Source organism: Equus quagga, chromosome 11, assembly GCF_021613505.1.
Source record: "Equus quagga isolate Etosha38 chromosome 11, UCLA_HA_Equagga_1.0, whole genome shotgun sequence".
Classification (NCBI taxonomy): domain Eukaryota; kingdom Metazoa; phylum Chordata; class Mammalia; order Perissodactyla; family Equidae; genus Equus; species Equus quagga.
The window spans coordinates 96,028,040-96,052,140 of NC_060277.1; the positions used below are offsets into that span (position 1 = coordinate 96,028,040).

Below are 24,101 nucleotides of genomic sequence, written 5' to 3' on the forward strand. Positions count from 1 at the left end.
GGCCCCAGACACTGTGGAGCAAAGACCAGCCATCCCTGCTGTGCCTATCTGAATTCCAGCCCACAGAATCTGTGAGCACAATAAGATGGGTGCTGCTTTATGCCACCAAATTTGAGATGGTTCATTGCATTTGGTGACTGGAACATTTCTAACACAGTGATGAAATACTGTCTTTATAGAAAGTCCAACTTGTTTGAGAAAAGAATTCGTAGTTTTAAAGGAAAAGGCTTTGCTGTTAAAACTTTTAATAATAGTAAACATCTTCTTTCTCTCTATGCACTCACATTCTGATTCATCCAGTCCCATTCTTTCAAAATAATATCTATACACTGACAGTCTCCACATTTCCATCTCCAGCCCCATCCTCTCACAAACTCCAGAGTGTATATCCAACAGCCTACTTGATATCCCTCCTTGGATATCTAACAAGCATCTCAAACTTCACATGCCCAAAATAACTCCTTCGTTAAAAACTTCTCCCAGACAGCTTCCTCTCCAATCTTCCCTATTTTAGCAAACGGTAACTCCATTCTAGCACCTACTCAAGCTAAAAACCTTGAAAATAAGTCTTGACTCCAGTCTCTCTCTCTCCTCCTTCTCCTTCCTCCCTCTCTCCTCCCACATCCAATCCATCAACAAATCCTGTTGGCTCCACTTTCAAAATGTCTCTAGAATGTGAGCACTTCTCCTCCCTTCTGCTGCTACAATCTTAATCCAAGCCACCATCATCTCTGACCCAGACCTACTGCACTGAACTCCGAACCAGTCTTGCTCTCCCCTTTGTCCCTCCACCGTCAACTCTCCACGTTACAGATTGTTTCAAAACACAAGTCAGATCATTTCATTTCTCTGCTCAAAATCCACACAGAAAAAAAATCCAACTCCTGCCACAGCCCACAAGTAATCCATTTTGCCCCCGATGGCTCTCTGACCTCCTTTCCTGTGCACTCCCCTTTGCTCACACCTGTCTCCTTTCTGCTCCTGGAACCCACCATGCTCATTTCTGCTCCATGCCTCTTGCACTTTCTTCTCTGCCTAGAAAGCACTTCCCCTAGATAGCTACCTCTCTCACTTCATTCAGGTCTCTGCACAAATGTCCCTTGATACCACTCTATCTAAAACCACATATCTACCACTGCTGTATTTTTCTTCACCATACTCATCACCCTCCAGTATACCATATATTTCTTTCAAATCTCCTTCCTCCACCACCTGCTAGGGACGTAAGCACCATAAAAACAAAGACTTGTTTCTGCTCAGTGCTGCTTTCCCAGGACCTATAGATGCCCAAATATGCAGTGAATAAATGAATGAAAAGTAAAAAAGTTTAAAAAAAAAAATCTGTAACATGCTTTTAACATGGAGAAGACTGAATTACCTCGAGCTAACTGACTTCATACAATGGCAGAAACCGGTCTTTCTCAAACATGCAAATTTACTGTAAGTGACAAAGCAAATATACAAAGTTTCCCAATAGAATAATTTATATTAAAATGTAAACCTCATAATAAAAAATTTTAAAAATATACGGCTTTTCCTATAAAGCTAAATTGTTATATAGTAAACTTGTTTCTCCTTAAATTGCAACAATGAGACTTCAGCACCATCTCGTCATCTAAAAGAAGACATTTCATGACATGTGCCTGTTGGGAGTATTTGAGAATCTAAGATATTATACCATAACTAAATATTGACATGTAGATGCTAAAATGAGGCATCTCATGAAATATAAAACCACTTGGATGAGTAAATTTATTCTGAGATATTCCCAAAGTGAAAGGTCTAAGACCCAACCTAGTTCAACAGCAAATCTTTTCACACAGTACTTCTATTGCCTACTTTGCAAGACACTTGGGCTCCAACTCAATAACAAAAAGCATTTTTGTTGTTGTCGTTTTTTTAAGAGCTCTTAAAACATATAAAATCCAACCTCCTCGTTTTACAGACATGGAAACAGACCACTGACATGAGCATCAGGAATGTCCAACAGGCAGCCTCTTGACTGAGTCTAGTGTTCTTTCCACCACAACATGACTCAAGAGGCAAAGAGTAGATCAAGTATCAACTTCACAATAGAAAAACATGGTTAGAGGGGGAAAAAGTCTGACTACAAACAGAAAATCATCTATCCAGGCAGAAAAACAGGGTCATAGTTGTTATTCTCCTGAAGAGAAGTATTTTGTTGTTGGGATTAAAAAAAAAAGATGTTGGGCTGGCCTGGTGGCATAGTGGTTAAGTTTGTATGCTCCGCTTCACTAGCCCAGGGTTTGCAGGTCCAGATCTCGAGCGTAGACCTGCACACCACTCATCAAGCCAGGCTGTGGCGGCATCCCACAAACAAAGTAGAGGAAGACTGGCACAGATGTTAGCTCAGGGACAATCTTCCTCAAGCAAAAAGAGGAGGATTGGCAAAAGATGTTGGCTCAGGGCCAATCGTCCTCACCACCCCCCCAAAAATGTTTCTCACATAACTGTGACCTCAGTAGATAAAAATGCACAGAAGTAAAATATATCATTTCTCAGAGGTTTCCTCTTGTTTTCTTTGCCCAGTTGTTTTTTTTTTTTTAAAGATTTTATTTTTTCCTTTTTTCTCCCCAAAGCCCCCCGGTACATAGTTGTGTATTCTTCGTTGTGGGTTCTTCTAGTTGTGGCATGTGGGACGCTGCCTCAGCGTGGTCTGATGAGCAGTGCCATGTCCGCGCCCAGGATTCGAACTAACGAAACACTGGGCTGCCTGCAGCGGAGCGCGCGAACTTAACCACTCGGCCACGGGGCCAGCCCCTCTTTGCCCAGTTTTTTTAAGATACAATTGACATATAACATTGTACTAGTTTTAGGTATATAACATAATGATTGATATATGTACTGTGAAATGATCATCATATTAAGTTTACTTAATATCCATCACTTCACATAGTTACAAACATTTTTTCTTGTGATGAGAACTTTCAAGATCTACTCTCTTAGAAACTTTCAAATATACAGTACCATATTGGTAACTACAGTTACCATGCTGTACATTACATCCCCAACTCAGAGGTTTTTAACCAACCTGTGCCATTTAGGAGGCCGCGTGTAGAGGTGTCAATGGCTCATTGAACATTTGAGTGCCTCTTTACCAGCTGTTTTGCTACGCCCTGAGGAACACGGGGTCAGAGAACTCAGTCCCTACCAGGGCAAGAGGAATGCATGACTCCAGGAGGTACACAACTCCAAAATAAGGTGAATGGTGCTCCTGGGAGTTGTGCTATCTGGTCCCCACTGTCAAGGAAGATACAGTTTTGAAAGAAAGGGAGATATGTAACAAGATAATTACATGAAAACAGAACGGTGCTACACCAGAAGGCGTACACTTTACAAGGTATAGTGGCTCTACAGGAGAGGTGGTAACTCTAGAGAGGGAGGGGCAACCAGTCTGCGTAGAGGGAACAGCATGAGCCAACACAGGGAAGCTCAAGAGAACATGACATAGATCTTCTGCTTAAAGATGACCCAAAAGCCTACTAAAGTGACAGTAAAGCAGGGGCAATGGGGACAAACTCACAGGGAATGGGAAATGAGACGACAGGGGACACAAGATGTCACTAAAATTCCGGAATCCAGAAAGTGGAGAGATGGTAACTGACCCAGCACAGCTGAGAACCCCAAACAGTTAATGCGTGCAGAAGGGGTCCCAGCCAGAAGCACACCGTGCACCCTCCAAGAGCTCCAGCTGGAGGCAGTAGGCATGGCTGAAGGCAGGAACAAAAGGTTTAGTTGAAAAGTCTGTATGTATAAAGAGCATTTAGATTCTCCAGATAACTACCTCCCTTTGGACCCAGCAGGAGACAGAATGCTTATTCTCTGGAGAAAGCCAAGTCCGGACCTGAGGACACCAGCTGAGGTGAACTAAAGCACAGAGAGCAGGTGAGAAGCGACATCTATCAGCTCCCACAACCCTGGCAGCCAGGGCCTCCCTCAGTCACCCCACCGTGAAGCCCAACAAGCACAGAAGAACAACCAGCTTTTTACTGAACAGAACTAAGAACTATCACGCTTTTGAAGAAAACCTCCAATATGAGAGAGAGAAATGAATACAAGAAAAAAGGAACCCAGGAGTCAGAGAATACTAGGAGCAGACAAAAATTTGACAAAACTATACGGAATATCCTCAGAGAGACAAATTATACCCATTAAACAGGAATCAAATAAAAAATGAAGATGAATATGAAGATGGCAATGAAAAAGGGCTGTTGAAACTGAAAGTGAGAGCCAGAATTAAAAATTAATGGGGGGGGGGGGGGGGGGGCCCTGTGGACACGGGGTTAAGTTCACACACTCTGCTTCGGGGGCCTGGGTTCACTGGTTCACATCCTGGGTGCAGACCTACACACCACTCACCAAGTCATGCTGTGGTGGCGTCCCACATAGAAGAACTAGAAGGACTTACAACTAAGATATACGACTGCGTACTGGGGCTTTGACAAGGGGAAAAAAAAAAAGGAAGATTGGCAACAGATGTTAGCTCAGGGCCAATCTTCCTCACCAAAAAGCATACTTTAAAAAAAATTTTTTTTAAATAAATAGATAAAATAAAATTAATAGATGGGTTGAAAGATAGAGCCAAGGAAACCCCCTAGAATGTAATCCACAACAAAAAAGATGGAAAATAGAAGTGGAGAAGCAAAACAAAACACAACTTAGATGATCTGTCCAGAAGATTCAGTATGTGACAAAGAGGATTCACAAAGAGAAGGGAAAATGGTAAAGTGGGAATTATCAAAGAAATAATAAGAATTTTCCTTTCTAGATTTCCATCTAGTACCCAACCCAATGAATGCAAATAGACCCACATGAAGGCACATCCTATGAAATTTCAGAACAGTGGGAATAAAAAAAGTTATACAGGCTTCCGGAGAAAAGAAACAGAAACAGAAAAGGATCAGAAACCAGAACAGCATCAGATTTTCAACACAAATGCTGAAGGATTCAAAGACAATTGAGTCAACAGTGCTTTCAAAATGATGAGCAAACAATTCAATGCCCACCCAAATGATCATTCAAGGGTGAACAGAGAATAAAGACATTTCAGATAAGCGGCAACTCAAAAAAGTTACTTCCCATGCGTCTTTTCTTGACAGCATGTTACTAGAACATATACTTCAGCAAATGAAGCGGTAAAGCCAGAAAGAGGAAGACACAGAATCTAAGGAAAAGGGAATCCTGTGTAGGAGAGTGGTAAAAGGAGGCCCAGGTTGCAGCAGAACCAGGGGACGTTGGCAAGAAAATAATGAGTCGATTGTCAATGCATTCAAGTATCTGAAGTAAACTGCCAGGCATTTGAGAAACCTGCTGGGACATTTGGGGAAAGTCAGCATAGGTATAAGAAAACTAAACAAGTTTTTAAAAATACAAATAGTAACTCCAGGAAAAAAATAAATATTTGTATGTGAAAGGAAACATAATCATAGTACACCACTTGGCTTATCAGTGAATATTTATTCAGTCAAAATAAAATGCACTAATTAGTGGTTTGACTAAGGTGGTTTAAAAATTATGATAATTGGGGCCGGCCCGGCGGCGCAGCGGTTAAGTGTGCACGTTCCGCTTCAGCAGCCCAGGGTTCGCTGGTTTGGACCCCGGGTGCAGACATGGCACTGCTTGATAAGCCATGATGTGGCAGGCGTCCCACATATAAAGTAGAGGAAGATGGGCACAGATGTCAGCTCAGGGCCAGTCTTCCTCAGCAAAAAGAGGATCGGCGGTAGTTAGCTCAGGGTTAATCTTCCAAAAAAAAAAAAAGATTTAGGTAACATTCTATCTTCTCTCAGAAGAAACCTCCTTATTTATTCATTCAAAAAAGAAAACAGTCTAGGACCAAGGGCAGGGTACAGAGTGGTGAACAGGAAACAGGCCTCTGCCTCCTTGAGATGGAGGAAGACAGACAAATAGGAAGGTAATTACCACTTGTGATAAGAACAGTGCAGATGACAGGCTAGCAGTGACCGGGGTCAAGTTGGTGTACTTTAGATAGGGAAGGCATCCTGGAGGAAGTAACTATTTGCTCTGACTCCTAAAGGAAAACAGACCTTTTTATGTTCAAATCTCACTTTGGGATTTCCAGGACCAAAAAGATAGTGTAAATTCAAACATTAGAATGGGCAGGCCTAGGCTTAGGAATTCTTTTAGGAGACTTGCAGTTCCAACTTCTCACCAAAACAAGGCCTTGTCTCCTGCCTAGAGCAGCTGCGAAACTAAAAATCCTTAGCAACAGAGATAGGCATATGCTCCCACCTCCCTTCTTACAGGCTGGCTGCTTCGCCCTTTTTGGTGAGGTTCCATTTGATTTTTGCCTGGTGAGATTTCCCTAATTTTCTCGAGAGCCCAGAATACCCAGCATCTCTTGGTGTTTTGTACAGGAGGCTTTTCAGGGTATCTAGTCAGCCATAGATCAGATGTAGAAGTCAGGATGAGACAAGTAAAGGAATTTAAGAAACTTTAGAGGCAGAACCAACAGGACTTGCTGATGATTTGAAGAGAAGCAGAGAATTAAGGATAGTCCTAGGTTTTTGGCTTGCACAATGGGGTGGGTGGTGATGACATTTACTTAGATGGGGAAAGCCGGGTGGGGAGAACAGCACAAGCTTGTGGTAAGAAACTTTCAGAGCTATGGCTTGGACAAGATAAACAGGAGACAACTACAAGCTGTCCAAGAGAAAAGTCAAGTAGGCAACAGAATACAGGAATTGTGAGCCCAGAGACCCTGGGCTGGAGATACACCCTTGGTAGTCACCAAGATGGAGATGACAGTTAAAGCCAAAGTAATGGATAAGCTAACCTAGGGAGAGAACATAGAAAAAGAGAAGAAAGGGAGCCGGCCCAGTGGCGCAGCGGTTAAGTTCACCTGTTCCGCTTCTCGGCAGCCCAGGGTTCACCGGTTCGGATCCCGGGTGCAGACATGCCACCACATGGCAAAAGCCATGCTGTGGTAGGCGTCCCACATATAAAATAGAGGAAGATGGGCACAGATGTTAGCTCAGGGCCAGTCTTCCTCAGCAAAAAGAGGAGGATTGGCAGTAGTTAGCTCAGGGTTAATCTTCCTCAAAAAAGAAAGAAAGAAAGAAAAAGAAACAGAGAAGAAAGAGAGCCCCAGACACAGGTCTGAGGCACTTCACTATTAGTGTTCACATAGAGGATGAACCAGGAAAGACCAGTAGGACTGAAGAAAAAACAGGGGAATATGTTGTCATAGAAGCCAAGAGAAGAGAGCCTTTTAAGAAAAAAGAGGTGTTCAACTATGTCTAATACCACTAAAAGGGTGAGCAAAATGGTGACAGAGTGGCATCTATTCAATTTGGTAATGCAGAGATCACTGGGGACACTCCAGCCCACCATTCCCATTCCTTCCTTCAGTCAGGTTAATGCTTCGGAATCCCAAGACAAATCAACCAAGTCCACAAAGGCACTGAGCCACTCTTGTTACTTTTCTACCTAGGTAGGATTCATCACCTTAGAGGCTCTCAAGCCCCCCTGGAAAACTATCTTCTCACTTTTTTCCCTTAATCTGACAAAAAAAAAAGTTATTAAAAAGGGTCCAAGAAGAACGACCCCTAGAAAGAATGATTCTCCACCTTCAAAAGATTTAGAAATCTTCAGTATTTCTCCACTATTCCAATCCCCCTAGGTTCAGAAATGTTCAGAACCTAAGGAAGAGCCAATACTCTACCCAGCATATCATATGTAAGAGCAGAGAAACTACACATGAAGATCAACATCTAAGGCTGTACTCTGGACTGTGGCCCGCTGGCCAGCCTTATCTAGACCCAGAAGAGTTTGAAGATTAAACTTATGGGGGGAAAAGGTACGCATTTCATTTCCTTGTCCCCAGTATACTAACCACAAGCATCCCAAAGTTTGTTCCTACATGAGCTTGAATTCTAGAAGAGAATTTTACGTCAGAGTAAAAAAGTTTTAATGAGAAAAAATTAAATATATCCAAAATATACAAACAACTCTTAAAACTCTCTAAAAATAAGAAAACAAACAACCCAATTAAAAAATGGGCAGAAGATCTGAACAGGCACCTCACCAAAGATATACAGATGACAAATAAGCGTATGAAAAGATACTCAACATCATATGCCATTAGGAAATTGCAAATTAAAACAATAATGAGATACCACTACACACTTATTAGAATGGCCAAAATCCAAAATACTGACAACACCAAATACTGGTGAGGACGTGGAGCAAGAAGAACTCTCATTCATTGCTGGTGAGAATGCAAAATGGTGCAGCCGCTTTGGAAGATAGTTTGGCAGTTTCTTAAAACTAAGCATACTCTTAACATAAGATCTAGTGATCACACTCCTTGATATTTACCCAAATGAGTTGAAAACTTATGTCTACACAAAAACCTGCACACAAATATTTATAGCAGCTTTATTCATAATTGCCAAAACTTGGAAGCAATCAAGATGTCCTTCAGTGGGTGAATGGATAAACAAACTGTGGTACATACAGGCAGGCAACAAAAAGAAATACAGTATCAAGTCACAAAAAGACATGGAGGAATTTGAACAAATGTTGCTCAGTGAAAGAAGGCAATCGGAAATGGCTACACACTGTATGATTCCAACTAAATGATATTCTGGAAAAGATAAAACCATGGAGATAGTAAAAAAGATCAGTGGTTGCCAGAATTCAGGGAAGGGTGAACAGGTGGAGCCCAGAGAATTTTTAGGGCAGTGCATCTATTTTGTATGCTACTGTAATGGTGGATACATGGCATTATACATTTGTCAAAATCCACAGAATGCACAAGAGTGAACTCCAATGTAAACTACGGACTTTAGTTAATAATCAGGTATCAACATTGGCTCATCAATCGTAACAAATATACCACACCTAATGCAAGATGTTAATAACTGGAAAAACTGTGGGGGAGAGAGAGGAGGGGTACATGGGAATTCTCTGTACTTACTTTTTTTTTTTTAAGGATTGGCACCTGAGCTAACATCTGTTGCCAATCTTTTTATTTACTTATTTTATTTTATTTTTTTAATCTTCTTCTCCCCAAAGCCCCCCAGTACATGGTTGTGATTCTAGTTGTAGGTCTTTCTAGTTCAACTATGTGGGATGCCACCTCAGCATGGCCTGATGAGCGATGCCATGTCCACGCCCCGGATCCCAACCAGTGAAACCCTGGGCCACCGAAGCAGAGCTCTCGAACTTAACCACTCGGCCACAGGACTGGCCCCTCTCTGTACTTTCTGATTAATTTTTCTGTATACCTAAAACTGCTCTTAAAATATATCTAGGGGCCGGCCCCGTGGCCGAGTGGTTAAGTTTGCTCGCTCTGCTTTGGTGGCCCAGGGTTTCGCTGGTTCGGATACCAGGCGTGGACATGGCATCGCTAATCAGGCCATGGTGAGGCGGCGTCCCACATGCCACACTAGGACACACAACTAAAAATACACAACTACGTACCAGGGGGCTTTGGGGAGAAAAAGGAAAAAAATAAAATCTTTAAAAAGAAAAAGAAAGGAAAATGAGAGAGCTTTACCTATTTTACATGTAATAAGTGAGAGTTTACATTATCATAAAGACATGTCTGAAATAGAACAATATTTCTTATAGAATTTAAAGACATTTCTTTGCCAGAACTGTCTTTAGAAAGCAATCCAAGCAGTCAGAAACTGTCTTAATATATTCATGGATAGTCTGTCAATAAAACCAGACTGAACATTAATTCAATAAAGTCACGACTCTCTTGATAGTCATAATCCATCTGTGACTAATATTTGGGTCCATAAATACCAAGAAGAATAAGAGAAATCTCCAAACCATTTTCCCTCAGTGGACTACATGTCTACTGGACCATTTACCTCCGTCTCCAAAACAGCAAGGATTTCTAAACTCTGTGGATGTGACTTCACTAATCCGAAGATGACTTTATAGCTTATGGTCCTTTAGAGCAGCATTTTTTTTTCTTTTATTGAGGTAACATTGGTTACAATATTATATAAATTTCAGGTGTACATCAATATATTTTGATTTCTGTGTAGATTACATCACGTTCACCAGCCAAAGATCATTATACACATGCCTAAACACCCCTCTCACCCTCCTCCCTCTCCTCTTGCCCTCTGGTAAGTACCAATTCCACCTCTGTCTCTATGTGTTTGTCTATTATTGTTTTTATCTTCTATTTATGGTGACACCAAACAGTATTTGACTTTCTCCCTCTCACTTATGTCACTTAGCATAATACCCTCAAGCTACATCCATGTTGTTGAAAATGGCAAGCTTTCATCTTTTTGTGGCTGCATAGTATTCCATTGTCTATATATACCACATCTTCGGTACCCATTCGTCCCTTGATGGGCACCTAGGTTGCTTCCAAGTCTTGGCAATTGTGAATAATGCTGCAGTGAACATAGGGGTGCATACATCTTTACTCATTTGTGTTTTCATGTTCTTTGCATAAATACCCAGCAGTGGAATAGCTGGATCATATGGTAGTTACGTTCTTAATTTTTTGAGGAATCTCCATACTGTTTTCCATAGCGGCTACACTAGTTTGCACTCCCACAAGAATGCCTTTTTCTCCACATCCTCTCCAACACTTGTTATTTCTTGTCTTGTTAATTATAGCCATTCTGATGGGCATGAGTTCATATCTCACTGTAGTTTTGATTTGCATTAGGAGACTCAGAGTCTCCTAATAATTGGTGACACTGAACATCTTTTCATATGCCTGTTGGCCATCTGTCTATCTTCTTTGGAAAAATGTCTGTTCAGATCTTTTGCCCATTTTTTAATTGGGCTGTTAGTTTTTTTGTTGTTGAGATGTATGAGTTCCTTATATATTTTGGACATTAACCCCTTAACAGATACAGAGTTTGCAAATATCTTCTCCCAACTGTTAGGTTGTCTTTTCATTTTATTGATGGTTTCCTCTGCTGCGCAGAAGCTTGTTAGTTTAATGTAGTCCCATATGTTTATTTTTTCTATTGTTTCCCTTAGAGTAGCATTTTTCAAACCAAGGTCCACCTGCTACAGAATACCTGCCTGCCTATCAAAATGACCCTAGATCTACTAACTCAGACTCTCTGGGGGCAGAACCATAGAATCTTTTCTTTTCTTTCTTAAACAGATACCCCAGTGTTTTCTTATGCTAAAGGCTTTAGACTAGCAGTTCTCAAACTTTTTACTTGCAGGACTCCTTTATATCCTTAAAAATTGAGGACCTCAAAGAGCTTTTGTTTATGGAGGTTATATCTATCAATATTTACTGTTTTAGAAATTAAAACTGAGAAATTTTTAAAATATTTATTAATTCATTTAAAAATAATAAACCTATTACATGTTAACATAAGTAACATTTCTATGAAAAATAATTATATTTTCCAAAACAAAAAAAAATTAGTGAAAAGAGTGGCATTGTTAAGTGTTGGAAATTTCTCTCATGTCTGGCTTAATAGAAGACAGCTGGATTTCCTCATGTACTTTTGCACTCAATATGTTGCAGTACATTGTTTGGGTTGAAGTATATGAAGAAAATTTGGTCTCATATCGATATACTAGTTGGAAAGGGCAGAGAGCATCATAATAGCCTCTTCAGATAATTTTGGATATTCTTCTTTAATACTACACCAAAACTTGACAAGTGGTAGTTTCTTAAAGGTGAGGCACAAAGTGGAATCTGAAACCATAACAATGAACTTTTCATACTCAGTTACAATAAGATCCATTAGTCTATCCCGTACTTTGAATACAATGTTTTCCCATACATGATTTTGTAATATCATGCACTGATCACTTAGAAGACAAACACTATTTCAGAGACATGCAGACCTTCCAAATGTCGACACACATCATTATACACTATCAAAAACATCACATTTGTTACCATTAAAAAATTACATTCATTTATATTGGAAAGCTGTCAAACTCATCATGGTGGATACAAATTTTCTCACATTCTAATTTTCACTTGAAAGCTTAAATTTTATCATTGGCGACAAACATTGTCAGTTGTTTTCCTTGAAGAGACAGTTTCCCTTCTTTTAAGAAGTAATGTCTATCAGTATCCCAGCTGGCGTGTCATTCTTTCAAGTAAAAATGGTGTTCCATGAAAAAAGCAGCTAGCGTGAGACTGCACTTCAAATGTTCCACAATAGCTTTTCCTTGAGACAACCATCACACTTCTATACAAGTCCTTTATGCATGTCTCCCATTTCATTATAAAATATCAAAAGCCATATCCTTTGGGGCAGGCCTGGTGGTGTAGCAGTTAAGTTCACACGCTCCACTTCAGTGCCCTGGGGTTCACTGGTTTGGATCCTGGGCATAGGCCTACACACCGCTTATCAAGCCATGCTGTGGCAGGAGTCCCACATATAAAATAGAGGAAGATGGGCACAGATGTTAGCTCAGGGCCAATCTTCATCAAAAAAAAAAAAAATCAAAAGACACATCCTCAAGAGTTAAGAGATAATGAAATTAATATCATTTACGATTTCATTATGGATATTCTTTTTTTTTTTTCCCTCCCCAAAGCCCCAGGACATAGCCGTATATCCTAGTTGTAGGTCCTTCTAGTTCTTCTTGTGTGGGATGCCACCTTAGCATGGTTTCATGAGCAGTGCTAGGTCCGTGCACAAGATCCAAACCAGCGAACCCTGGGCTGCCAAAGGGGAGCATGCAAACTCAACCACTACGCCACTGGGCCGGACCCTCAATGGACATTCTTTTTTTTTTTATTTTTACTTTTTCTCCCCAAAGCCCCGCAGTACACAGTTGTGTATCTTTAGTTGTGGGCCCTTCCAGTTGCGACATGTGGGACACCACCTCAGCATGGCCTGATGAGCGGTGCCATGTCCGCGCCCAGGATCCGAACCAGCGAAACCCCAGGCCCACGAAGCGGAGCACGAGAACTTAAGCACTCGGCCACGGGGCCGGCCCCTCAATGGATATTCTTAAGTGAAATCAGTTTTTTTTTCCTGTGAGTGCACTGAATACAATGAGTACCAGTGTAAGTGCAAATGCCAACTCACAAAAAGCACAAATAACGTCATGGAAATAGTTTTGATCTCAAAAACGCCCCCCCCACAAAGGATCTCAGGGACCCCTAGGGGTCTGTGGACCACACTCTGAGAAGTGCTGCTACAGACAACTCAAAGAGAAGGATCAATGAGCAACCCACGCACGGGAACAATCCAGAAAACCAACAACAACCCCTGCCCACAAGTGCCAAAGGAGGAACAGAGCTTAACACCAAACAGTCTGTTGTGTTTTAGGGATGGAGTGGTTGAAATCAATGGAAGCTGGGCTTTTAGAAGTTGCACTAATTCCTACCTGCCCAAATGACAGACTCACACTGGGGTTTCACTTAATGAAGTAGCTAAACTTCTCCCCAGAATTAAAGTTTGAGGGGCAAAATGTGCACTATGTTAACCGCAAAGCTACATTTCTAAATACTATGCATATTATGACTAAAATATTAAAAGCTGGGGGCCCGGTGGCACAGTGGTTAAGTTCACAGGTTCTGCTTTGACGGCCTGGGGTTCGCCAGTTCGGATCCTGGGTGTGAACATGGTACCACTTGGCACGCCATGCTGTGGCAGGCATCCCACATATAAAGTAGAGGAAGATGGGCACAGATGTTAGCTCATGGCCAGTCTTCCTCAGCAAAAGGAGGAAGATTGGCGGCAGATGTTAGCTCAGGGCTGATCTTCCTCAAAAAAAAAAATTAAAAGCCTATACGTACAGATTTATTCATATGTGCCCAAAGACAAATATGAGCATACTTACCATAACGTTGTTTTCTGTCTTTAGATCTACAAACAATTTATGCCTATCATTAGCAGATTAATTAAATAAATTATGCCATCCACAGCCTGGACTACTACTATGAAGATCTTAAAAACATGAGACTGATATAAACATATTCCCATGGAGTGTTTTCTAAAGTAAACATAAAATGACAAAAAGCAAGATACAAAGTTATGTGTATAATTTGTTACTATCTGTGGAGGGAAAGAAAAGGAGAACAATATATTTGCATGTCTACATGTATTCACTCTGGAAAGATAAGTAAGAAATAGGTAACTAGCTGTCCTGGGAAAGCGAGTGCAGAGGATAAGGTAAAGAGAAGACGTTCCACTTACTACATAACTCTTTGTACCGATTAATTGAAATTTTTTTTCCTAAAATATTGCTTTTATAATAAAGAAAACGAGTCTGGAACTGAAAAACAAAACTGATACAGTCTCGCTGTAAATCTGTGGTTGAGACCAGCATTGATCTTGCCCAGGGAAAGGGGAAGCAGAGACTGCTCCAGTCTTTATCCTCCACCTCCAATCTCACTCTCCATTACTTGGAAAATATTCTCACTGGGTATAAAGGAATGGTACTCTCATTGCAAAGCTTCTACTGAGGCAGAAGTCTGGGGAACCACACAGCAGTATACACGGATGGCACTTCTGACCCAGGACACTGTGAATATTTCTGCAGCAAGGATTTTTTTTTTAAATAAACTTTACTTTTTAGAGCAGTTTTAGGTTCAAGCCAAAATTGAAGGGAAAGCACACAGAGTTTCCATAAGCCCCCTGTTCCCCAACAGGCACAAGCTCCCCTACTATCAACATCTGGCACCACAGTGGTACACTTGAGAAACAGAACTCTTCAATGGCTCCACGAACCTAGGATTCTTCAACAGAGTAATTAGGACCCTAAGTGCCTCACACGCTTCTACCCACTTACAGTCACTCTTATTTATGCACTCAAATGGAAAGGGACAATTACACATGGAATTAAGAATAAATATTGAGGGGCCAGCCCCCTGGCTGAGGGGTTAAGTTTGCACGCTCTGCCTCGGCGGCCCAGGGCTTCGCCGATTCGGATCCTGGGCATGGACATGGCACCCCTCATTAGGCCATGCTGAGGCGGTGTCCCACATGCCAGAGCTAGAAGGACCCACAACTAAAATATACAACTATGTACTGCGGGGCTTTGGGGAGAAAAAGGAAAAAGTGAAATCTTTAAAAAAATAATAATAATAAATAAATATTGATATTTGGCTTCAGAATGCTTCAATTATTCCACCCGCCCCTATGCATAACACAGTTACCATCCTAATTATGTCTTATTCTGGTTAATGTTTCAATAAATGTGCTTTCCCTAAACATACTGATAAAGAGAAGCCCATATACCAAACTGATTTGTCAGGCAAAGTCAGTCTGAGATTAAATATTTATTGTGTCTAAACCACAAGTATAAAAAAATTCAAAGGCCGACTATTTTAATGCTAACTCGATGCAACAGTGCACTTTGGTTGGTTTCTAGGAGAGGTAATTACACAGCTAGCATCTGGGCTCTGAGGTTTTGAGGATTACATTTAGGTGGATGAGGGGGAAAGGAGAAACAAGGAAAAGTCTAAGGCCCTTAGATTCTGTCAGAAAAAGTGTCTGCTAAACAGCAAAACAAAATTAACATTAGAAAAGATGTGAAAAGCATGCATTTTAGGAAGCTTTCACCTAAGCAGGTGTTCAAAATCAGACTCAAATCCTCCAGTTCTCATAATAAGAATGAGAGGTCAGGAGACCACAAACTAATAAAATCAATCAACAAAGCGGGAAAACAGGTGGTTAACACCAAACAAGGCAGGGTTTTCCTAAATTGGGCTCACCTTCGCTAATCTAAACCAGTTTTCAGAAATGGCTTCTACAAAAACTACCCAAACATCCCCCTAATAATTTGCACTCCTCCTCCACTATATGGAAGCCATTTATTTACCAGAAGGTTTACTTTCTCTTTCAAGCTCTGCTGGCTCCCTCCTGCCCCACATACGGCCAAGAAACAACTGGAAGGCCTTTTCTTTCCTGCCTTCTCCAAACTGGAAAGCTGGTGTGCTGGGGTGAGAGAATCTGTTTCATGGAGAAGCTGAGTGGTTCTTAACCACAAGGCAATTTTCAATACAGATTAGCTTGCAAAGGAAAGTTACAGGACAGGAAGTAAAGCTCTACTCTTCCAATGAAAACACACACACTCATACACATACACACATGTGCACACACACAGATGTGAAGGGACAAATCACCTCCCAGCCTCATACAGATCATTCACTCCACTTGGGATGCGGCCTCATCCCCAAAGTGTATGCTGTCCCACGTTCCTTGTCTGACTCCTCCACCCCTCAAACCTTCAATATTATCTGTACTTTTTGAGTGTGAAGAACTCCAAGGGACTGTGCAAATTCCTAAGTGGTAATAAATTTTTAATATGTTGAATATTACTTAAAATAAATGGGCCGCAATCACAGGTTTTGGAATATGCAAACAGGCTTATCACAGGGCATTGGTGTAAACAGGAATTTATGGTTCGCCTTGCCTATTCCTTTCATGTGAGAGCCTCCATCTCCTCCACCACAGTGTAAATCCCCCTGGTCCCTATTCACTTAGTTTTTTCCTGTTAGGTTAGAATCTCCCAATCACTCCTTCTTTCCTTTGGGTCATTAATAGCTACCGTGAATCATAACGTGCCTGACTTTATAATTAGATACTGCAGTTTTGAATAATATTAATTAGCACTCAAATTTTAGCTATCTGCCAAGCACTGTGCAAAGTAATTCATATACATTATGTTGCTTAATCCTCACAACTCCCCTACAATCAGACTTGGTATCCACATTTTATGGGTAAAGAAACTGAAACCCAGAAAAGTTAAAGCAACTGACCCAAGGTCTAAGCAGTGGTGGATGTGGGATTAAAACCCAAGGAGCCTGACCTCATAGCCCATTCTTTTTAACTCCTACAGCAACTTAGGACCATGAAACCCTCAAAAACATCGCCCAAGCATTCTGACACCACAATAATAGCTACTTAGAAAAGCTCAAAATAGAAGCTCCTTGTCTGATGTAGATAAAAAGTCAAAGGTCAGGGAAAAGTTCAGTGATTAGTAAAGTCATTTATTCTTATGGATGGGGGTAGCAGAATGGAAAGCCAGATAATCCAAACCTTATTTTATTTTAGGGGTATATTTGCCTTCCTCATAATTCTTTTATTACGCTGTTAAAAGGAATTTGCAAGAAATATGTCCAAGACGAACTGCTAAGTAGAAAAAGCTGCAAAAAAAAAATCTGGAGACATATGCACTAGACTATTAACAGGATATATATACTTAGTTTATATTTCTACAAATTTAAATCTTTTTTTACAATCGCATGTATTACTTTTGTAAACAGGACACAACAACTTCTTTTAATAACATTTGAACCCAATTATTAACAGAAGAGAAGGGATAAGTGATGTGGCAGCTTCCTTTCCTCTCAGTTTAGTTCTCCTACACTAAGAACCTCCACTTAGAGCTCCCCGAACACACCATGCTGTACTAAGCCTCTGCACACTCATGTTCCCTCCACCTTGAATGCAACTGTTCACTCCTCAACTTTGTCGGGAGAATTCCTACTCGTTCTACAAAACCCTCTTCAGGTGTACCCTCTATGATAAAGCTTTTCCCTCACCCCTGAAGAGTTCATCTCTTTTCCTGGACATTTAATAGAACTTAGATTTATGGAGTTCTTACTGTATGCCAGACATTCTGCTAAGCATTTTACCTGCATTACCTCACCGAATCTTCAACAGCCCTAGGAGATAGGTACTATAACCCCTACAGATAAGAAACCTGAGGCTCAGATTCTGACTAGGAAGTGGTACAGCCAGGATCCACTTCCAAACCTGCTTGACTCCAGAGCCTGAGCCTTGAACCACTACCCTGTCATCTGCCTCGTCCTATGTCCACAGTGGCACGGCACACCCCATGGTCCCCACAACAACACCTCCAGTTCCCTGAAAACAAGGACCATACTTCATTATCCTTGTATCCCACCTAGCACAGTAATTGGCTCTCAATATGTAATGTTTGCTGATCTGAGCTGAGAGTTAGGATAATTCTAACATGATAAATGAGAACTGGCCATATAGAAATTCATTCTTCCATATGCTATTCCTTAAAAAAACTGGAAACATTTCAAACCATTTACCACCAAAGTACCATCTGCCCATCCCGACTAAAGGGCACCATAGTAAGCCAAGGTTTCTAGCAACAAATGTGTAACCACAGTATTAATTCTTTTCACCATAACCAACAACAGCACAGCAATGTCATCTTGCTGGATCTCACCAAGGCTGCTCCAGGACACCAGGAGCTCTTCAGGATTTGAGGATGTCCCTCAAGTGCTTTTGTGGTGGTTTTTATGAATGATCCAAAAGTTACAGTAAAATTTTTTAAGTATGAGAAACATAAAATGTGACTGGCCATTTGTAGCCAATTAAAAGTCCTCAAAAAACACTTCCGCACTTAAGCATGTCTGCTTTTTTCACCCAAAGCACCAAATCCGGTAAGTCAAGACACCCCTCTCTGGGTGCTGGCCCATGTTATAGGGTCAGCCTCAATGACAGCTCCCCTAGGGCAGGGACCATGTGCACTGATTTACTGTGTACAAACTAAGCAACACCAGGCACGTGCCTGACACAGAGTAGGCACTCCCTAATTAACACGAGTACTCAGCCTGAAAAACTTTTTTTTTTTTAAGATTTTTTTTTCCTTTTTCTCCCCAAAGTCCCCCAGTACATAGTTGTGTATTTTCAGTTGTGAGTCCTTCTAGTTGCAGCATATGGGATGCCCCCTCAGCATGGCTTGAGGAGTGGTGCCATGTCCGTGCCCAGGATTTGAACTGGTGAAACCCTGGGCTGCCGAAGCAGAGCGTGTGAATATAACCACTTGGCCACGGGGCCGGCCCCTGAAAAATCTTTAAAAGCTTCCCCTACTAAAGGACAGAACTAAAATTCCTTGGTCTTGCATTCAAAGCCTCTTATAAGGAGGCCCTCCTTCTCCTCCACTTACCTCCCTAATCTACCAGGAATCTGTTAATCTTATATCACCATACCTCCTCACCCAAATTCTTTATACCTATCAAATTCCAACCATTATTTGGGACCCAGATCAAATCTCTCCTTTGGCAAGAAGACTTCCTAGACAACTCCAGGTCTCATAATCTCTCCTTCCTCTGAAGACCTGTACCTCTTAATGCAGCACTGTCCCAAGAGAACTTTCTATGATAACAGAAATGTTCTATATCTATGCTATATGTTTTTAATACATAATAGCTACTTTGTTGGACAGCACAGGCTTAACGTCTCCCCATCTCTTCGAGGACAACATGTTGCATTGTATGGATAAAGCAGTTATTAAGTCGTCTCAGCAGACTGCAAGTTCTGTGAACAAGGCGTCTTATTCTTCATAGCAACTTTCACAAAGTTGCAAAAAGTAAATATATGTTGATTTGTACACCACCTCTGAAAAAGCCCTAAGGTAAAAAGGTACTGGACTCAGTGGCTGGAATGATCGTCACTACCTCTGCCCCATTTCACATCTCAATGTCAAGACACGCAGAGGCAGGGAGAAGAAAGCAACTTTCAGGGGACACAAATGACCACTTATCAAGCCACAAGACACTTTGGTTTAAGTGACATTTAGTTCACGACTGTCCTTCACCTACAATCTTGCTTAAATAAATATCTCTTTCCATTAGCAAATAGCTAAATTCTGATGGTAAATTATGCTGCCTAAAAAGTTACTTACCAGTTAAGACAGACAGCAGTTAGATAAGAAAATAACCTTAAGCAAACCTGATTTGTACTCCTTTTTTCACCTGTTTATTAAATATCTCCCTTGGAGTCTCACAGCCTATTGGTAGTATTTCACTGTCTAGGTATATGTCAGAATTTCACTAACACTTTTCCCAGCAGGGCCTCACTCACCCTAAATCAACACCTAATACTTAAGCACAGACAGTTAAAGAACTCAAAATATATAGAAGGTATGATTTCCACCACTATGGGTTTCCGCTACCTTGGGCAAGGGTCTTGTTCCTTTGTCTTCAATTCCCTTATCGACAAAATGGGGTTAACGTTACATTAATTCTACCTTTTGTGGGTCAAGTCATAACTGGATATTTCTAAATGGTTATTCTTCCCAAAAGAACTAGATATAAAAATACTCATGAATTTGCTCGTGGTTCTTTGTGGTAGATGTGCTAACAAATATAGAGACTCAGATCAGCCCTCCAACATCTACAACAATGTTTTTTTATATTGCAGACTTCTTTCCCCCATCCCACTATACAAATATCTGTGCAAAAATTCTGCTAGTACTCCAGTCTGGCACGTGTAATAAGAAAATTTTACTTCCCTTTGACTCAGGGAATACACACGTTTAAGATAAAATAAAATAGAAAATTGGGTGAATCAGGTCATAACAGTCTAAATCCACATATAAAAGACTGAGATGATTTACTGTTCTGATTTCTTCAAATCAATGCTTTATCAACACAGCCAGCCAAAAGTTACAACCCATACACAGAATAAATACCCCCTTTGGATGCACACACAATAAAAACCAGCAGGTGCACGTTACATACATTTTTAATAAGAAAAAGTGTGTCAACACTATACCCCCATTTGATACAACACAGAGGGATGTGTACTAAACAAGGAAAAAGCAACTTGGATGACAGTGGGAATTTTGTTAACTTAAGCCCAACCACACCCCCCAAACACAGGTAAAGTTTGCACGAATGGCTTTGCCAAGGCCAGCCTGTCTTTGTTTCCCTTTCCTCTGCATTTGCCCAAGATCTTGGCTCTGAGACAGAAAACTCCCACTCTCGATTGGTTCATTCTGTCCCATGCAATTAAGCAACACCACAATCCAGTAAACGCAAGGGCTCAATTATTTATCTTCTGGCCGAATGTACCAGGTGTTTATAAAAGAACAATGTCAAGGAGGAGAGAGGTTTATTTCTCTCTAGAGCTGGCTTGATTGGGGTTTTGTTTTTTTAGAAGGGGGAGGAGGGCATCACGGTTTAACCTAGAAAAAGACGGGAGGGAATTTAGAAAGAGTTCGAGACTGTCAATTTCCCTACAGGAAACTCGATTCTTATGCAATAATCCTACGCACAACCAGCCAGCCCGCGAGGCTGTCGGGGAAGACACCTATTCCCACCTCCAGAGGGGCACAGCTGGCTCCCGAGGAGCGGGAACTGGGCAAGGCGGAGGAAGTGGCTCAGCCGGGAGCCGCCGGGGGACGGGAGGAGGCTCTTTCCAACTCCCCCCCCCCCCCCCCCCCCGCGGTGATCTCCGCGGCGTGACAGTCGCTCCTGGGGCCGGAACGTCCCCAGAGCCCCAGGGAGCAGGAAGTCGGGGGCTGTCCCTCACTCCTGCCACCCTCACCCTAGATGCCCCTCGAGTCCATTCTCTCTCTTCCTCGGCGTCCCCCCTTTCTCCGAAGAACGAAACTTCCTTCCAGAGGCCCGCTCCTGTCATCCTGGGGAGTTGTCCCTTCAGAGCGACCCTCCGTGTCCCCTCGTAACCTCCGCTCCCCTGAAGTTTCCATCCACAACTCCCCCAAACACCCCAAAGGCTCCCGGCCCCTGCGGCGCCCCCCGGGATCCCCAGGCCTGGGGGCCGTCGGGGGGCGGCCCCACCCTTCACCCCCTTCACCTGTTTCTCGGGCTGAGGCCCGACAGGCCGGGGCTGCGCTTGCGCCGGGGTTCGGGCCGCGGGGCTCCCTGAGGCCGGGGGCCTCTCCTAGCAGACGTGGAGAGAGACGGCCGTGCTGGGGCGCTCGGCAAGGATCCGGTTCGGGCTCGCTCCCTCCGCGGCAACGTCGGAACCCCAGGCTCCCCCTCCCCGTCTACGCCGCCGCAGCTCCGGAAACCGCTGAATTACAGCCCCTCCAGCCAATCCCCGCCCAGCCCCCGCCTGGCCACGACACGCCGGTCCTGCATAATTCATGAGACGGCCAGTTTTCTCGGCCACCCAGAGGCCCTAGTGCGTGCGGCGGACACCCAAAGCCCCACCCACCGACCAATGAGGAGAGCCTCTGGGAGAAAGGGCGGAGCCAAGGCAAGGCTGGGAACGCCCCCGTGCAGGCTGTTCCGAGGCTTCAGTGCTCCTCCCTCCGCAACAACAGGGAAGAGCAGAAGCCTTGGGCACAGAAGCCCGGGGGGAGGGAGGGAAGATGACCGGAATGTCCTGCTGAAAACTCAGCTGAGTTCCTGGCAGTGCGTGACGTCAAGGCACTTTAAATGCCCCTGGTGCGGCGCTCCTCTGCCTGCTCTCCCTTCTCCCGGCCCTTGGCACCACGTGGGGGCGAGGTTGGGAGCCACTTACCACGTGGGAATCAGCCAGTTAGACAGTCCCCAGGTATCGCCAGATACTCATGGGGCCCAACGCGTGAACTGGGTTTCTGGGGACAGCAAAAAGAACATGGGTGACTCCCGCCTGCTTTGAACTTCAGTTTCTGCGTGAGTCGGGACACACACACCCGGAAACATGACGTGGAAATAGAGTAATTACTAGAGTGCGTGGGGAGAGGGTAGTGGATTTAACCCTGTCCTCCGTTCCGTCGCTTCAAGCATCAAACGCCAACGGCTGGCACCTTGGCCAGTTCAGGAGAATGCCAAAAACAGTACATATGAAGACTGACACGTATACACATTATTTTTATGCGTCTGAGTTGAAATACTTGAAATTGCCTGGGTTTTTCTCTTTCGTCTCATCTACTTCAAATGCAAGTTTTACTGCATTGAAGCCAGTATCGGAAATGTAGACATTTTACCTTACATAATAGAGGATGTACTTTGCATAATGGAGTGATTTGTGTGTGTATGCTGATACTATCAGAGTTTAAAAAATAATAATAGCTATTACTATTTGTTGTGTTTGTTTAATACAAAGAGGTATAAAGATGAAATCTAGAATGAGCCTGCTATCTCACCACCCAGATAACCCCTGATGGCAGTCTTTTCAATGAAACTAACACATGTTGGTTGTTAGAAAAGTCAAACAGTGCAGAACAGTCGAAAATTACAAATGAAAATCTCCCTCCTTCCCCCACCAGTCTTTCTCCCCTAGGATAGCTATTCTTATTAACTTCTGATGAGAAAATCAATGACTCAATCTTCGGGGAGGCCACAGATCCTTCTGAGAGTCTGCTGGAGCCTGTGGATTCTAGCCTCAGAAATATACAGCATGAGCTTTTAATCACAAATTCTGATGGTTCCCCAGATACCTGAAGCCCCGCCAAAGACTCCAGAATTGGACCTTTGGACCACTTCATATGCAAGTGAAAGGTGAGAGTGTCTATAGGACAACTAGTAGGGTTGCTGTTGGTGGGATTAGGAGTTTCTAATTGCCCTCCTGTAGACCCAGCCGAGTGTAGAAAAGCCATATTTATCTGTAGTGTGTCTGTGTGTGTTTGGGTGTATTGATCGCTGTTTATCTTTATCTTCACTCCAGGACAGATATGCCCCACCTTCCACTTCACCTAAACTCTGCTTTAGCTATGCTATTCCATGTAGTTGACTGCGTCCCGAATAGCATAGGGCCTAATACTTGTTTGGTTATTTACTGCTTACAAAGCACTTACACACTCACTACCTCTCTTTCTCACAACAATTATGTGTAGCAGATAGGAAAGGCCGTATTATTTCGCGATAGGAAACTGAGGCCAAAATAGTATGACAATCTCAAGATCATGGAGATACTCAGCAGTATCTCAGGTGAGTTCAGAGCCAGGTTTTTAGACTTTGAATCCCATAACTTTGTTCCATCCACTTAAACCCTGTCCTCCTCCCCTGACTCCTCAGCAGCTGGCCTTTGTTTCCCTCACTGCCCTCACCCACATTCACACATACAGTCTACCCCTGAACCCATCTGTTCCACCTACAAAACCTCTCTCCAGTCCAGCCACTGGCCTTTCTCTACACTCTACCGAGTGTGGCTTAAAGACAGCAGTTTCTTGAGCTAGTGTTTTGACCAGAACTCCCTTTTCCAGCCTTATCCCCTCCATCCCGCACACTTTATACTCCCACACTGAATTTATCACCTTCCTCCGAACATGTCAACACCTTCTGTAACTTCATGCCTTTGCAGATCTTCTTCCCTCCACCCAGAATATCTTCTCTTTTCTCATTCCCTACCCCAAAACTCTTACTCATTCTTCAAAGCCCAGTTCCAACATCATCTCCTCTGGGCTTTCCAAGATTCTTCCTGGCA

The 24,101-nt window shown here is 42.6% G+C and overlaps 1 protein-coding gene across 4 annotated transcripts in view; it reads right to left on the reverse strand.

The window, feature by feature from the left end:
* The window catches only part of STAT3 (signal transducer and activator of transcription 3), a 61,130-nt gene extending 39,375 nt beyond the window's left edge, over nucleotides 1-21,755 (reverse strand). For 3 of the 4 annotated variants that reach the window (XM_046674533.1, XM_046674534.1, XM_046674532.1), the window contains exon 1: nucleotides 21,543-21,754. The gene's annotated coding sequence lies outside the window, so the exon portion shown is untranslated. Of the gene's footprint in view, nucleotides 1-21,542 lie in introns of all 4 variants that reach the window. The other variant, XM_046674535.1, reaches the window with a different exon arrangement.
* Between the last annotated feature and the right edge of the window lie 2,346 nt (nucleotides 21,756-24,101).